An 18,028-nucleotide genomic window follows, 5' to 3' on the forward strand; every position below is an offset into this window, starting at 1 on the left:
CGTTTTGAACCCGCTACTCCCTGGGGCGTGAGGCATCCCGGTCCACGTCGGAGGGGTTCATCCAGCATCACCGCCCGCTCGCCATCCCCCTCTGCCCCCAGCGGTGCTCTGCACCGGGCACCCTGCGAGGGCTCTTTGGGGACGGGCGGCGTGTTCCCGTCGTGATCTGCTCTATTACATCTTCTCTTTAATAGAGGAATTGTTCCTAGGTTTCATTTTTTATTTTTTACTGCTTCTGTCGTTCTGTAACTGGACTATTATTCCTGCAAAGCGCTAGGAGATACGTTTAATGTGAAAGAGAAGTGACTTTTGTGATGCTGATGAGCTTCCTGCCCTTTGTTTGCCTTAGACTCCCCTGATGTGGTCTCATTTTGCTGTAATGAATGCTGTTTTTCCAGTTCACGTCCTGTATGACTCTCTGGCTCTACAGTGCTCCCCAAGTTGCACTTGCTGTAGTAGTAGAGGTTAGCGCTGACATTTTTCTTGTGTAAAAGACATGGCTGCTCTGAGGCTGAGAAACACTTGCAGCATTCTTAGTGGCTGAAATGCTTAAAATTAAATTTTAGTGTCATCAGTCCAGGGACATCTACACACCAGTTCCCCAATGTATCAAATTGCTTTGTTGGATTTTTCATCCTTTGTGTTTTTGAAGTATGCAGGATTTCGGGTTTCTTTTAATTCCTTCAATGGGAGGTTAAGAGGGAAGAATGTATTTTGAATGAGTCTAGAGATATTAATTCTGTGGAGGCTGATTTACAAGCCATAAAGTATAGGGAAGATCTCTCAGATCCGCTGTTTGCATTTGATATGCTTGTTCGGTAGGGATTTCTGTCCATGATAAATTCATGCCGTATTTACCCCATGGCCTTGGGCTTGCAATTAGGACCAGGAGAGACAAAAGCTGAACAGCAGGGAAAACCTCGTGACAGTGAGGTCTGGTGTATCTGGCAGCACCCTTGCAGTCGAGGAATGGCCATTGCTTGCACCGTTTTAAGCTGACCAGGAGCCTGGGAGCCTTGGGGCGAGGGGTGCGTTAGAGACCCAGCGTTCAGGTGGTGTCAGGCGCGTAGAGCCTCCACCGAGAGTTTGGCTGCTGGCCCGTGCCAGAAATATTGCATCCTTCCTGAATCCTAGCTGGCTCCTGCAACTGCAGCTATTCTCATTATTCGTGCGACTGTCTAATTCTTTGACTCAATAAAATCTTCTGGCTGTGACTTACACTGTCTAATTACATGTTGCATTAAAAAGGCATACTCTTTCATTTAGCCAAACCACAGCGGAGCAGTTTGGGCTATACACAGTGGGCTGATTTTCATCCTGATTTCACTGATGTTGCCGCAGGGATGAATTTACCCATTTCGTTCCACTTCAGCATGCTGAGACTTGACCAAAGACAACCCTCTCCTTTGCTGGTTTGGTCATCAGGTAGCTGTGTATTAGTGTCATGGCCACTGATTTGCTGCCAGCGCTGCAAGAATGTTTGTCCTGTTTATCGGCCCTACATGGCATTCGTCTGCTGTATTATCCAACAAGGGCTTTTGTGTTTTGTCAAGTGTTTGGATACTTTTATTATTATGGTTATTATTATTATTCATTGCATTTCCTGGAAGAGTTTGAGGAGCAATGGACAAAGCCCTGCAGAATATTAGCTTGAGCTTCCAGGAATCACTCCTGGGTGCTTGTACATGCATGGGGGCGATTTGAGGCTTTCCTGCTGTCAGGACATTTGGATCCTGCTGCAGAAGAGTTTCCTGGTGCCCAGGACCTGTCACACTGCAGGCCCCGTCCTGAGTCCAGGAAAATTGGAAGAGCTTAACTGCCCCTTGAGACTGCTTTCCTCTGTCGAAGCGGTGAGAGGAGCCTGGGCCACAAGGTGCAGGAGAAGGGATGCATGGCAGGACTGCAGGAGCCTCCCTCCCTGGGGAAGCAGGGCTAAGATGGACAAAAGATACAGGAAAACACCTTCAGCTTTCTGTAGCTCTCCAGATGCAGAGACATAACTGGTGGGGCATCTTAAAAAGAAACAAATCCAGAATAATCCGCAAGACACTCCTCAGCCTTGAAAAAGAGCACTGGGTAGAAAATGAGAGCAAGCGTGCTTACAGTTAACAGAAATAGGCGGTGGAATGATGTTGTGTTTGTCCATGTGCACACAAATACCTTTACAAAGAGAAGGTCAGCGGACATGGAGATGACATTTGAGCGCTCAGGTATTAGGACGCTCGGGGAGGGAAGCAGAACGTTTTCTGGCTCGCGGGGAGCAGCACGGTGCCGCCGGGACGGGAGGCTTTGCTGTGAACACAGAGCAGTCACGCGTGGTGCGGAGCAGAGGGGTGCAGCCGGGGCGCAGAACCAATGCTCCACTTGCCCCCGGTCGATAGAAGTACGAATGATTAAGTGAACGCTGCCTTCCGCAGCTCCTGGGCGTAATTTCCCGTGGCTCCTGCCCCCCTGTCCGGGCAGGTGGCATGGCTCGGCAGAGTGTGCCTGCAGGGCCGACAGCTCCCGGGACCTGCGCCCGGGGCAGGAGCTCCCGGACCCCACCGCTGTTGTGCATCCCCTGAGCGTCCCAGAGACAAGAAAGAGAAAAGACCAGCATGTGCTGCTTGTGTGAATCAGCTGCTGCTGATTTTTGATTTTGCAATCCAGCTCTCTTCCATCTTGTCAGGGAGCGTGGGCTGTCACTTTGCTGAAGGTCCCATGGTATTTTACTGATCGCGAGCTGGCAGTTCAGCCAGCTCCTGATTTATTGCAGCACAGAAAGGCTGATGCCCCTGCTCCTCATGGCATTGCCAGTGTGCTGAGTTATGACATTTATCCTTCATTGTTAGGAGGATGGATTTTATTGCCCTGCAGACGTACTCTGAAGAGGACCGTGTGTCCTGCTAGAGATGAGCACCAGGACTCGTCCCCCCGCGCGCACGGAGCGATGGTTGCAAGCAGCGAGGCGGTGGGCAGGGCGCACGGAGGGGCCCCTTCTGCCCTGCACCCGGCCGGGACACAGCGTGAGGGATGGGGTTGCCAGGCTGAAAAAAACAGTTTGTTTATTGATTCTTTGTTTACAGCATGAATAATTTATCCAGATGCTCTCAGGTGACATCTTAGAGGAGAAGAGCAGAGGGCTGGGCGAGGAAGGCAGGGCTACACTTTGGTGAATATACAAACATTTTCCCCCTGCCTCTTTGCTCAGCTGAAAGAGACTGGCCTTGTGGAGCCACAGATCCCTTGGGAGTGGTGCCTCCGACCCCCCCTGCTATTTGCATGAAAAAATTGTCGCTTCCCCCTCGGTGAGGAAGAGTTGGGACCCTGCGGGGTGCCCCCTTGCCCGCAGACCCCCACCCCATCCTGAGGAGCCGGCAGCTCCCGGGGAGAGGAGCAGGCAGCACTGGACACACTATGCACGCGAGCACGGGTTCAGAGGTGCCGTGCACACTGTGCATGCAAATGTGGTTTCAGAGGTGCCCACCGTGCATGCAGACACAGGTTCAGAGGCACCTGCTTGCCTGCGGTCCACGGGGCACGCAGGCTGTGGCAGTGCCCTCCTGCCCGGGGCTGGGAAGGGTTAAGCGGCGTGGTTCAGGGCAGCTGGGGGCAATAGACAATCTGGCCCTGAGATGACTTAAACGATGGAGGCAGGGGGCAGTGGGTGCTGGTGAAGGGTGAATGCTGTGGGGAAGGAGATGCTCTCAGCTTTCTGGAACTCTTCTTTCATGGAAAAGCTAGGTGAAGGTAGGCTGACCTCTGCATTTCTTGCTTTCTTGGGCAAGGCTGTGGCGGCTGGGCTGGGTGCAGGAGGGGGAGGCTTGCCTCTCCTGCGAGCAGTGTGCTGGGGCTGCCTGGGGCCTGGCAGCAGGTGTTTTGGCAGTGGGTTGTTTTTGCTCTTGGGGCTGGGATGGGGCAGTACTGCTCTGAGCGAGTCCAGCCAGCATCTGAGGAGCTCCTGCCCCTCTCTGGTGTTGCTGCACCTGGGCTGTCTTGCAGCCCTTCTGCGGGCTGCTCCCATGTTGGAGAGGACAACAGCTCGCTGTGTCCTGTAGCTGCTCGTTTGTGTCCGTTCTGGCTCTCGCTGTGTTGGGCTTGGTGCAGTTAGCTGGAAAATGAGCCTGTGCAGCCCTTCTTGTGCTGCCCTCACCTCTGCAGGGGGCAGAGGGCTCCTTTCTACTCTGCCCTTTGAAGCTGCGAAGCCCCCCTCCATGCCACCCTTTTTAGTACCTTTTTTCCCTCTCTGATATTGAATGCAGTTCTTGCAGTAAACATTAAACACTTGCCTTCCTGCGCCCTGCTGGCTGGGAGCATCCCTGCTTGGCAGATCTTGTTCCCAGTCTGTTTGTGATGTTAAGGATCCGCTCTGCACAAGTGTTGAGCTCGACACCTACTTTGATATAAAACACATTTTATTGTCTACGTAATAGCCACCCTTAAAGCTTATTTTTCACTTACTGCAATACATGGCTTAGTGAAAAAAAATAGCCCTGCGGTGTCTCTGCTGAGTGCTGACCTTGCCTGTTCGATGCCGGTATCAAAGTGCAGTATACAAACACGGAAAATCACTGACTCCCCTCCCAACAAGTAGCTGCTTTTCAGAGGAAACTGCTACAGTCTCTGGGAGCTGTTGCTTTCTTGCTCTCTTTCTGGGGGAAGACGAGGGAAGAAACTCCTGCAGTGACTCCCGTCACTCCTCCTTTTTGCTCTCCCTCTGCATTTTCCACGCTTTCCCTTGGCAAACCAAGGAAAGCACTGATTTCCAGCAGGCCCTAGCACGGCTGCATCAGCAGTTTGAAGACTTTGCGAGCCCAGCCCGCGGTGCGGCGTTGCCACTAAATCCCTCCCGCGCCCAGGCTGAACCCGCTTGTGCGTTAGCCAATGTGGGAACAGCCAAGATTTGTGAGCCGCTGAAGGGGCTGTTAGTCACAGGGAACTGTCACAGTTAAGGTACTTCCAGTATCATCTCCCTGGGTATTATAATTGCACCCCATTCAATTAGTCTTCAGAGAAAAAGCCTTTTGTATTAAGGTTTGTTGGAGAATTATTATAGAACGAATTAAAAGACAAGGATTCCATTTTACTTCTTGATAATAAAGGCATAAAGTATAAAATATCCAAAAATTACAAGCTGGCTAAATTTAGAGCTGTGCTAGGAGGTGAAATGAAAGGTAAAACGAAACCCTTTGAGCGGCTGCGGCGTGCAGTACAAGAGGGTTATTATCTGAGAAATAAGACGGAAACATAATTAACCATCCAGCATTATGCTGAAAGATGGAAAATTGAAATGGGAGACAAAATTAGGTGAAACTGTATAGCAGACTCATTTATTCCTGCCTTATAAATCAGTGCTACCTGTCAGGAGGAATACGCAGCGCTTGTGGAGCAGGAGCTCCGTGGGCCGGGGCCGCACGCAGCAGGAGGGATGCTCTGCATGGTCCAGAGCCCGGACCGTTGTCACCCGTGTGTGATGCGACCGTGCGGCACCGCGAGGGGCGCCGATGCCTCCGAGTGCCCCTTGCCCTCCCGAGGGCTTTTTGTTATAGCTACCGGCACCCACGTTACCCCCGCCAGCTCCCCGTGTAGCCTTGCGAAGGGCTTGGCTTCGGCGGCCTCTTTAGCAACGCTTTCATCAGCCCGGCTTGGGACGGGAGGGAGACTTTCTCTCGCCGCCTTTAGACTTCCTCCTTGCAGACTTAATTGGATCTCCTTTCCTTATGGCAGGAAGGGACAAAAGCAACCTCCGCTGCCTCCGTCCTGCCGCTCTGTTGTTCAGTTAGCTATTCTTTGGCCAGCTGGTTTATTGCTGCTTTTACAAAGAATTCAAATCTAGGGCAAGAGAAAGTCTTGCTTTCTTCCAGACACCACAGGATTTTCGCTGGGATATTTTCTAGTTTGCTAGTGTCTTTCCCTAAGAAACTCGGTATGTTTTTCCTCTCTCTCAGGTCCACAAATAAGTATTACTGCTGTTTTGCAGGGCAGGCTGCAGGGAGGTGAAGCGAGTAGTGCGAACGCTCCCGTGGGTGCTCGGTGCAAGAGCCGGGAACGGGGCTGTGCAGCCTGGCTGCCGCTGGCCCTGTGGTGGGTGAGCCCTGCGGACCCGCCGTGGCCCCAGGACGTGGCCAGCACGTGCCCTGTCCCCGCAGGGGGACGGGGAAGGCGCTAGTGTGCTCCCTGCTTGTGCCGTCGCTGCAGGGTGGCAGCAGGGACTGGTAGAGAGGTGGGGAGCTGCTTTCCCTGCTCGGTTTAGCCCCCTCTTCCTTCCCGGCGCCCTGCCTGCCGCATAACCGCCCGGAGTTGTCGTCCCTGCTTGCTTCTGCTCAGCCCAGCACTGCTTCCAGGCGTGCATCCCAGTGCACGTTTGGAAAAGCTGGAGGCTGTCCCCTTTCCAGGCTATTCGGAAAGGGCTAAAGCGTACACAGAAATGGGGAGGGTTGCATGAGCATTAGCTGGGTTCTGGGCAGACTCTATTTACTGATTGGATCAAGGATTAAAGTAGATTCTCATTTTTATAAAGTGATTTCTAACCTTGTTTTCCTGCTAGGAAAGGCTGCTGTGGCTGGAGTAGAAACGGTGCCATTGGTTTGTGCAAAGCAATGAAAGAGATTGCAATTTAATTTGTGCGTTTCCCAGCTTGTTGTTAATCTCCTGACTTACTGCTGGTATTTGATTTCTGTAGCATTACTTCCTAATAAAGGGATTAGCTAGAACCATAGGTCTCTTCTCTGATGCTCATCTGCTGGGGATTACTGAGAAATTTTGTAGTTAGTTAATGGGTCAAATAGGTAAAAATGAAAATATGTGAATGATTTTGTTGACATTTGCAGGAACATTAAATTTACGATCCGATGCCTGCTCTCCTGGCCCGTTTTACGTTCCCTGCTGTCTGTCTGACGGCTATCTGGCTCCTCGGAGGCCCAGAGCCGTAACGCAGGAGCTGTGCCGTTGGGAGATGGCAGGGCTGAGTGTCTCCGGTGCCGCGTTCCTCTGCTGCTCTGGCAGCCCTTCCGGCTGCGTGGGCCTGAGCTGCTGCAAGATGGATTTTGGGGAAAAAAAAGATCTGTGCAGAGCACAGTAGGAGTCAGCCATCTGGGCAGCTCCGGCATTTGTGGGACAGGCTGATCTCGCGTACAGTTGCGCGACGCCTGCGTGGCAGCGAGGGGGCTGGCACGCACCGCGGAGGGGGGGGGGGATGCTGCCAGCAGCATGGCAGAGCCGGGCGCCGTGCCGTGGCTGGGGGGCTGGCTGCCGCCAGGGCACACTCTGCAGCCGCTCTAGCAGGCATAATGCCGAGCATGGGCAGGAGACGCCTCTGTCTGCATGCAAAAATCCCTGCAAAACGTGGTTGGACTTTCGTTGTTCACACCGGTGAAATCAGAGGTTAATGTAATATTAGTAGGTTGACCTGAATATGAATAAACCAGACATCCCTAATAAAACGCCTGCTAACTGCAGACATGGACAAATTAGCATATGCTCCGTTGCCTTCCAATGATGCGCTCGCCTCCTGTTTCAGCTTCCCAGCATGGGGGAAGAAGCTGGCGTTAGGCTACGACTTGACCCTCATGGAGCAGAAGCTGGTCACCTCCCTTGCTGTCACTCTTGACGCCTGGCACAGGCAATGTCACCCTGTCCTGCAGTGCGTCCGCACTGGCACCAGCTGCAGTGGTCCATCGTGGTCCTCATGCTCTGGGGCTGCTCGCCCGGCTGACCATGGGCCCCCGGGAGCAGCAGAGAGTGGTTCTCTGCATGGGGACACCTCTGCAAGCAGCCAGGTATTTGTAAGGAGTACTTTAACTTCCACCTGTTGGTACGGTGCCTTGTGGGTCCAGGTGCGGCAACTCTGAAAAGCACATGACGATGATCCTGCTGAGCCACTGGAATAGATATTTCATGAGCAGAAAGATGCATAATTGATTTTTTGGTAGCATGATATGCTGCATGGAGCCAGGATCAAGTAATGATCCAATTAAATACTTGTTGATACATTTATATTGGTGAGCTTTAAGTCAATCAATTATTTAAATGCACTGGGAATCCTGTCCTGTGATTTATTAAAGGGGCTCAGATCATGTTGCATTAATAACAACAATAAATATTATGGATACTCAGTCTTTAAAAAAAAAAAAAAAAAGATTCTGAGTTCTGAAATATTTGCAAGAGTTGCAAGGCTGAGAAGAAATGAATATAGATCAGCAGGATTATTACACATACCAGCACCAAGGGACAAAATTAGCGAGTGTTTAAAATTCTCTGCAAAGACAAAACAGAATATGAAAACTTTTGCAATCATTTATAATAATGAAATTTTGATTAGAAAGCCAGGATCATGCATAAACTATTGCCTAAGCCTTCAGGGCAAAACAACAATGTAGCATCAGTGAATTCGGTGGAAGCATTTTGGCTAAGGTTAGCATCAACAAATGCTGGTGTGCCGAAGCTGGCGAGGAAGTGGGAGTAAACGACAGTGCTGAGCACTGTACTGAGGTAGGTGTTTGCTGGATGCACAGAACGAATTGAACTGGCATAGGAGGAGACAAGGAAATTTGGTTAACGGTGTCTTTATAAAATGGCAAGCTAGTACTCATGCTGTTGCAAGTATTTCTTGATTGACACCACTGGCTTTAGCCCTTTAAGTCTAAGTGGAGCTTGTGCCCTCGAGCTGCACCTGGGGCAGGGAAGCCTTCCGAGCCGGGCCAGCAGATCCAGCTTCCCTCTCCCTGTCTTGCTTTTGTCCCTTTGCCAAGTGCCACCGAGCTGTGCTGTGGTGCAGCGCGCTTTGGAGGCAGCGAGTGGGTTTGCTGCCTGGCCCCAGAGCAAGGATGGGGACAGGAGTTGCGGTCCAGTCGCTCCCCTCTCGCTGTGACATGTCTGTCCTCCCTCACCCGGACGCCTCCGGAGCCCTCTCCGCTCCATCCGCACGGGAAGGGCCGCACGAGGACAAGGGGCTCTGCGCACGCCTGCGCAGCCTCCTGTGGAGCTGAGCAGTTCGGGCAGAGCAAAGGTATCCAAAGCAATTGTGCTGTTCTGTCTTGAGCAAAACGCATCGTATTTTTCCCAAGACGCCTTTCCCATGGGCGCATGGAGAGCTGCAGCCTGTCCTTGCACGCTCCTGGCAGCCAGCCCTGGTGCTGGCACGGTGCAGGGACGCAGTGCTCCCCTCCTCGCTCCTGGGGGGCGAAGCTGGCAGCACGCACGGCGCCCCAGCCCCATGCCACAGCTGGGATGGGACGGGACGGGACACCTTTTGTGTGTAATGGAGAAAGGGAGGGAATCTTCCTTCTGTATTTTCTACTCTTACATAGTAGGGAAAACAGTATATAAATTATTTAAGCAGGCAGAAGATAATTAACTCTAATCAATCTGGGTTCTGCCCAGGTTATAGCTCTGCAACAGCATTAATCTTACTAATTACTTAATTTTACTAACTCAGTTTTCAATGAGTTCAACAATGCGTTCAGTGAATTCAGCATTGAGTAATAGATGTAGAGTGATTGATTCTGAGCTGAAAAGCCCTTCAGTACTGCAAATCTGACCATTTTATTAATCAAATTATCACTTCTAGGGCATTTGAGAAGTAGCTGCTTGGTCTCATAGGGAAATCTCTTCATTATGCTGATGGGTTATTCCTGGATTGCATTAGAGAAAGTGTGATTTAGAGGACATTAAGAAAGAAGAATTTAGGCTAAATTAACAATATCTCTAATAAACAGTTATTTAGCTAACAGGGTGAGCACTGAGGTTAAAAGCATGGTCTTGATCAGTTTGAACTTGCATCTAGTTCCTCAGTGATCCACTTAGCTGTGCTGAACAAACACTTGCTGCTGGTGGAAAATAGTGTGTTAATGCAGGATTTTGAAAGTTTTCTGTACCCTGGCACAGACAGGGAGGAGGTGGAAGAGAGTGGGTGAGATTGTCCTTGGATGTGTGGATTCAGTTTACTCTGGGGGGTAAATTCATCCTGGTTAAGTCATTGCACTGTGCAAGTCATAGAAACCTAGGGAAATGAAAAGGTGAGAATGCATTATTGATTAATTACTTAGTTATCTCCAAATGGTTATTGAGCACAGCTGCAACTTTGACAAATTACTCCTCAATTTTTGTGACTGATGTGCAATTTGAATAATGCAGTTCTACGATGCCCCTGTCAGAGTGTGACATGGAATATGATTCTAGTGTCTTGCAAAAGGCAGTGGTGTCATGTTTCCAGTAATTGATGATATTGCAAATGGTTAGCCAAAAAATAATTAAGTGGTGTGATATTTTCTTTGCAAAGAACACTGGGTTAATTAGTAGAGCTGAAGGTGGAATATCAACTTTTTATGGTCATATTGACAAGTGAGCTGGTGCCATCGCCCTGCAGTGTCTAATTAAACCCTGAACCCAGCTGATGTCTATTTATTCCTCACTCAACAGGTCGGCATTTGCTTGCAAAGGCTGAGAGAAGCCCTGTGGGACGCTTCCTCCCATGCAAATGCTCGTCCCCATGTGGCCCAGGGAGCAGGAGCGACCCCGCATGTTCCTGGCACGGCCGTGGCAGAGCTGGGAAGGGCTGGGCATGGCAAGGCAGCCCTGCAGTTCCTGGGTCTTTGGGGGATGTTTGCATCTTGAGTCCTTGTGGGGCTCCGTCTGCTCTGAGTGTCTCCAGCTCTCTGGAGTGATACTGCTCCCAGGGCAAGGCACCTGTGTGCTCTGGCTCGGTGGTGTCTGATTAATATTTGTTTTCGGTTCCCTCACCTTCCCCTCGAATCACAGATCTTGCCTGGCAAAGCACAGGAGACATAAGCAGTGTGAACTTGCGATTTCCAAAAGGAAATGCTGTTAAAATCCTCTGCAGGAAATTGGAAGATTAACCACCTGTGGATGCTGTGCTTGGCAGTCTTCACCTTCAGCACTGGTCATTTTATCTTTAAATCCTTAACATTTAGCAACTGAAGAGCAGGACATCAGGGCCCAAATTGGACAGGCTGTCTCTCTAACAAATAGCATCTGGGATAACAGAGAACATTAGATGCTGAAAAAGGCCATTTTTGTAGACCAGAAGGCAAGTGGCCTCGTAAAGAAGAATTTCACAGTATTTAAACAGTAACATCCCTGCTGGCTGCCTTGGGGAAAAAAGCCTTCTAGCATGAAAAAAATGCGACTTGAAGGTAGCGACTGCCAGGCGCTGTCCCAGCGAAGGCTCGTTGCAAAGGGAAAGCCGTACGAGCGGGTGTAATGCAGGCTGCTGCTTGGGAATTAACCACTTGCACAGAGTCCATCGCAGCCAGGGTCCTCGGATGTTGACGGCTCTCTGGGTGCAGCGCGGGGCCGCAGCGCTGCCCGCGGGCATGGAGGGGACCGGGCACACGGCTCTGCAGCCAGGGAGCGCAGATGACTTCTCCCTGCATCCTCCCTTCTCCGGTGCGGTCCCTTTGCCAGAGGCTGAGCCGACGTGCTCCTTTTGGCCCGCGGCCAACGCTTCCCATCGCTTGCACCCAGCTCTTCGTGCTGTTCGTTTGCTCCCCGCTTGGCGTCCCGTTCGTTGCGAAGGCTGAGGCTGGCGTGTGGTTGTTCTGCACAGCAGCTGGCGCAGGCAGATATGGTGCCCTGGCAGAGGAATGTGCATCTTCCAGGACTGGACTGAGGGTCAATGCCATAGTTATCGCTTTCAAAAGTTGCCATCTAGATTTCTAGAAATGTCAATTACTAATAACCTGTTTAGCAGTTCTACTTATTTTCTCTCCTCAATGATCAATACTTTGTTTTTAAACAAACTGACTTTCTGTTCCACTTAATCATTTTTCTCTTGTTTCGCTCAGTGCTCCGTTTGCAATGTCACATGTTTAGCAAACTATGTGCTTTCTCACTGAATCCACGTGTAAAGGGTTTCTCTAACTGCTCCTGTTAATCATTTGGTTGCTAACAACACCTTGCATGGAAGCTCACTCTGATGTGAGCTATTTCTGCAAGTCTGCCTCACTTTTGTTAGCACCTTTTTCATTTGAGACTTCGTCTGGAAAATTGACATTCCAAAGTTTTCTGCCTGGAGTGAGCAATTATTGGCAGCATGCAGGGAAAGGAGAATTTTAAAGGTGACAAGACTAGTAATGAATATTTTAACTGCTTGGCTGGAATAAATTCAGTTTTAATGAAATAAACTGAAAACAGGGGTCTACTACCAAATAAGAGCAGTCATGGAGCTTACCTGGGACTGTAATGTCCCAGCAGTGAACTTTTAGAAGAAAAGCTGTGTTTTGGGCAAAACAAGGTAAAGGCTGTCAGATTGCCTCCCCTGCGTTGCTTCCCAAGTGCAGCACTGCTGCTGGGGCTGCCGCCTCAGTGCCTGGGATTTGGAAATGTGTCACCAGATGTTAAGAATGAAAGATGAACAAGAAAATCTTCCTCTTATAAAAAATAAGTCCCTGTTATTTAGAATGGGACCATGGGACTTGATCAGGTTTCCTCCTCTATTAATCAGTATTTTTGTTGGTTTTAATTAGTTTTGATTGCAGTTTACAAATGTAAATGTGTCTCCCATGACATCTTCCTCACCTCCTGGGAATATGAAATGAGTGTTTAGTGTAACGGCATCTGTGAATTATGCACAGTAAGAAAAACAAACAGAAAAGCTCCTTGTATATCCAAACTGTCTTTGCAATTTCTGGTAATTACCTCCCTTCTCGCTAGCTGCAGCTGCGTGACTGCAGGCTACGTGTGCCAGAGCTATCGGACTGCCTCGGAGCGGCTTTCCAGGAGGGTCCGGGCGAGGCGCAGGGAGGCTTACCAAAGCTTGTGGAGCTCTTCTGTAGCCCTGGAAGATAAACATGAGCAGGACTCATTCTCCAGCGGATTTCCCTGCAAATACAGTATTAAACATAAAGACAACTGTTTAGCTAGTTTCGAATTTACTGTTAACTTGTGAAAAAAGCTTGGTAGGTGGCCTGGAAGCATTTTCAGTCTTCGCTTATGTTTCCCAGGCTAACTTCACTTATGCTTGTCTGGGTAGCCTACAGTTGAATAGCTTTTTTGTTGATCAAGAAATGTCTAAGGCTGGACACTGGTTTCTTTCCCTTTAGTAAGGGCTAGGAAAGAGCTGCGCTATAGTATCTGACTCCAGTAAACGTGAGTGTCCTGCTCGGAGAGCAGCCCACTGCTGCCCCACGCTTGCGCTGCTGCGGGGCTCCCACCGTCGTCCTCCGGAGGGAAGCTCCCTTACCGGGAGGTTAATGCACCTGATACACCACCCACAGGGATATCATCTTTCTTATTAGTTTGCCATTTTACAGTTTAATTAAGGTCACCCAGCGGGCCTGTAAATGACATCTTAATTAATAGCCTACAATATCTGCCTGTGCCGGCTGGTCTTGCTGTAGAGTCAATACCCAAGGAAGAGGGAGGGAGATAACGGGTGATGCACACCTGCAGGTATTGATCGGTGGGGAAAAGGCTACATGCACTTATTGTAAACAAGGGGTGTGCATGCACACGTGTGTAAACACGAGCAGCGTGCTCAAACCCCCCAGCGCATGAGGGAGAGGCGCTGTGCCTGCCCTGCTGGAGCTGCGTGCTTGTCCCTTGCAAGATGCAGGGAGGACGGACAGACGGATGGGTGGGAGGATGCATCCTGCTCCTGTTGCTTCCTGCTAATTGCTGCTATTAGAGGCAGGAGCCCGGGTACCACGGCTGTGCTGGTGACTTCATGTGATTGCCTGCATGCGGCTGAGGGAGTGCGGGGGCAGAGGGCCGCAAGCATGCGAAGGCGCACACAAACGGCAAACGTGCATCTCCCCCGACAGCGGGGGCTGAGGATGCAGCTAGCCACCCTCTCATTTTAGTCAAGCAGTAAGTCAGGGTGAAAGTCATAAGCTTGATGTGTTTGCATTTCCAGACTGATTTCCTGACAACAACCGGTCAGCTATAGAGTGACTGATACTGTTACAGCCTGGTGCTGCCTGGGATTAATCCCTGTAAATAGCAGTCAAATTAAAAGACCAGAAAAGACCTCTTTCCCCTGCAGAAGGGCAAGCAGGAGGGATGGTGGGAGTAGGTGCTAATGAGTGGGAGAGCAACCAGTGCCTTTCCTCTGGTGTCACCTTGCCATTCACATCGCTCCCTTGAAAGCTGCTGACGGTGTCCCCGTCCCAGCCGGCGGGCTGCTCCCTTTACAGCGCAGCATCAATCACGCTGAGTGTGCCCTCCCTGCCCTACATCGTCGCTGCCCACCGCTTCCTGACGGAGCAGCTTTGATAATGAAGGATTAATTCAATCTGCCGGTGTGTGGAGGAGGCCACGGGTCAGGGAGGGAGCGGGAGCTCCGGGGCCGCATGGCGCTCTGCAAATGCTGGCGGCACGAGTCTGCTGAGTCAGGACAAGTGGCAGCCCTTGAAATCATCCTGCCCTGATCGATGAGCGCCAGCAAAGTCCTGAGCTGCTCCGGTGATTTAGGAGCCTGTGCTGAGGAGGGGTGTTTGCACCCATCGCACACCTGCAAGCGTTGTCTGCGTCGCTGGTGGCCGTTTCCCCTTTGCCACACCACGGCATGGCGTTGCATGGTGCAAAAGGCTGCCGAAGCCTTCTGGCTCTATTCCCCACGCGGGCAGCAAGGTCCCAGATTTATGCCTATTGCTTTTATTTACAAACCGTGAGATAATGCAGGCGCCGCCTCACCCGCTCGTAAATCCTTGCTGTGCGCTGCCGGGGGAACGTGGCCGGCACCCAGCCCTCCTTCGCACGGCCTCCCCGCTCAGAGCCGTGCTCGGGGAGGTTCTCGGCATTAAATTACTGCCTCCTGCATGGTGCAGGTCACGCAAATACAGATTTTAAATCAGCACGGATTACAAAGCCGGGCCATGATTTGTGTGTTAGGTAAATCAATCCATGATTTTCCAAACAAATATATCAGCTGGATGTCCTAGCAACTGGCCGGTCAGCTCAGGGTGTATGATACAACTACATACTTGCGATTCGGTGGTGTGACCAGATCCATCCGTTCTATGATTTATGCCTCAACTTTGTGACTTATTTCAGAGTTGGTCCTAGTTCAGAGTCAGCCTATAACTCAAACCCATCACGTAGTCATCAGTGACACAGAGCTTGGATAACTCAGGGATAACTTCAGAATTAATTGTGTTACTTATGAAGTTACTGACATGACTTATAAATTGCCATATGGTCAATAAATCAGTGAGACACCTGAGAAATTCATCATACTTTTTTTTTCAATCAGAAACTTGATATGCCTTATAAATCAGATATTTGGACAGCTCTGTGTACATCTGACCCGCACTTGGAAAACAGCTTTTTAGGGAGAAAATATATTTACAGAATATCTGTTCCAAACTGCTTAATGGGTTAAAGAAAACCTAAGGGCAAATGAAAGGAAAACATATCAAGAAGAAGATGTACATGTGCCTTCCCGGCTAAGCTCCGAAGCGAGTCACGATAGGGACCAGTAAAGTCCTGACCCTGGAACTCGGGTCTGGAGCGAGGAGCCCTGGACCAGGAGCCAGTCCCAAAGCCTGGCAGGGCCGTGGCATGGTTTTGACATTCGGCAGCTCCCTGCTGAGCTGGATTCCCCTCTGAAATCAAAGGGCGCAGCTCTTCTGATAGAAACGCGTGAAATGGTGCTGAGGAATGGCTTCGCGCCCGCCGCCGTGCCGCAATGCAGCGTTTGTGCTGGTGGAGCCGCCGTTCCCTGCAGGGCCTGTGCTCCAAGCTGGGATCTGCCCCGCAGGAGAACGCGCTCCGGGGCACTGGTGTCGGGCGCTCGCCTTGCAGCGGACGTTCACCTCCTGTGCCGTCGCTGACACTATAACTTCAGCGCCGCTGGAGGGGCGGTGGCCGGCAGAGCCTTACCGGTGGCATGCGATGCCGATGCTGTATCGTTTTGTAGGACGACAGCAGCGTTACGTTCCAGCTAGGGCTGGTGTACGACACACGCAATTAAACCTCCTCATCCTGAACTATTCTGTTCCACGCTGGTAACAGCCGAGCGCGCTCCCCAGCAAGAGCTGATTAAAGAACACTTAACAAGATCCACCGTGGAAATTCAAGTGCAGTATTCAAGCTGCTGAACTTCTATTATAGTTATCCCTGTGCAATCGATGAACAAATGAACAAAATATTCATATCTTAGCAATTCTGGTAAGTGCAGGATAAGGCGCTGTGTCCAGGGCAGAGGCATGGACGACTTTGGTTCGGTAACTCTGAAATTCTTTGCTGCGGTGGCATTTTCTTAGACCTGAGGAAGCAGCAGGATATATGAAAGCTGTTGTATTTTCTGTGCTTCAGAAGAGGCTTTGGAGAGTGGATTAACTGTTTAACCTAGCTAGCTAGTGGGCCGGCCCGTGCTCAGGGAGGCCGAGCAGGGCCGTGCTCTGCGCTGGCCTCCCTCCGCTCTGCCCCTTCGAGAAATCCACCCGGCAAGCCTGGTCAGTGCTGGCCGCTTGTATCCCGGCCTCCAGCCCTCCCCTTTCGGCCACTTTTCCATGCCGCTGGGCCCGGGATCCCGGGCAGCTCCAGCAGCCGCCAGCCCACGGGCTGCTTCTCTCCTCCTCAGCTGCAAGCTGCTGGGTTCATCTTGGTGATTGCATTTCCCTTCTGTGTCACTCGGCTCTCTAAATCAAATCACCCTTTGATTTTCCTTTCTGAGGCCCGTTTTCAGACCCAACCAGTTTACTGCAGTCAGCTCATCCGTTTGCATCTTCCCGTTCGGCTGCTGTCTCTCTCCTGTCACATCCCATCTCCCCTCCAAGTCATTTTCTCTCCCCCCTTGCATCTTCCCCTAACCCAGCTTCTCCCAGTCCCTCGAGTCTGCCTTTCCCGCTCTGCATTCCTGGCGCTGCCCCGGGAGGTCCAGAGGATCGTTCCCGCACATGGGAACAAGCTCTGAGCCGGGCCTGGGCCCCCCCGGGCAGCGCATGCAGAGATCCCCTTATGTTTCTCAGGGTTGCATGCAAAATATAACCTTTGGTTCACGCTCATTGAAGGCATGTAAAGAGAGCTTAACAGTGCAGGCTACTGCGAGTATTTCTATCAGCCTCCTGCTCAGAAAGTGTAACAAATATGCCCATAATGATAATCGATACCTTCGATGAAGAATTGGATTTTATTTAATGTGCAGTTCACTTAGAACCTGACACATCTATCTGGATTTATTAAAGCAATTCTTGTACATTGATTCAGTACTGATTGATTCCTTGAAATATGTTTTAGTGGGGTTTTAAAAACACAAGCAAGATAGACATCTTCTATATCCCGTGTTTAGACTACTGTAAATACAACATGTTCTTATCAATCGGTTTCCCTTTAGAATTTAGAATCACCGTGGTTTTGTTCTATAGAAAATGCAGGGAAGAGAGTATTCAGGACATATTTAAAAGGTTTTTTTAATGAATCTGTGGGCAATTTACCATAAATTACACATGGAAATGTAAAATCTAATCAACCAGTTGCATAAGCATAGCCATATGTGCAGGAGTTTCACTCCTGCAAAAAAAACAAATTAAATGAATACATTGGAGAGGATTTGAATACATCAAGCAGATTTTTAAAGTATTTCCCTAAGAAACACAGCCTGCACAAAGCCTTGTCACTAATAGAATGGGAAGAGTTGCCAGTAAATATTTACATTAGCAGTGTTGATGGAAGAACAAAACTCAAGGCAAAACATCATAGGTTTCTCATGAGTTGCATCTCTGAGGCCCCTTTTTTTTCTTGCCGCTCTTCCCAGTGAAGCGAGATCTTTGCAGTAACGCTCTGCCTGATGCAGAAATGCTCTCTGGAAAGGTCTCCCCAGCGTCCTCCTTGCAGGCAGGTTTCCTGTCCAGAGGGAATTTTGCAGCCTCTGTTCAGGGCCTGCTCCAGGTTTTCAGTCACAGCTTTGGACGAGAACCTGCATTTTTGGGGCTCTCTGGTGGCTGGGTGCTGGGGGACGCGGTGGAGGATGCTCTGGTGCTCGCTTGCTGTGCGGCCCCAGGCGGTGCTCTTCAGCCCAGCACGCGCTGGGGCTGGGGGGATGCTCCCACGCGGGGGATTGTGGTGACCCAGGCACCAGAAAAGCCTT

Source organism: Apteryx mantelli, chromosome 25 (assembly GCF_036417845.1).
Source record: "Apteryx mantelli isolate bAptMan1 chromosome 25, bAptMan1.hap1, whole genome shotgun sequence".
NCBI lineage: Eukaryota > Metazoa > Chordata > Aves > Apterygiformes > Apterygidae > Apteryx > Apteryx mantelli.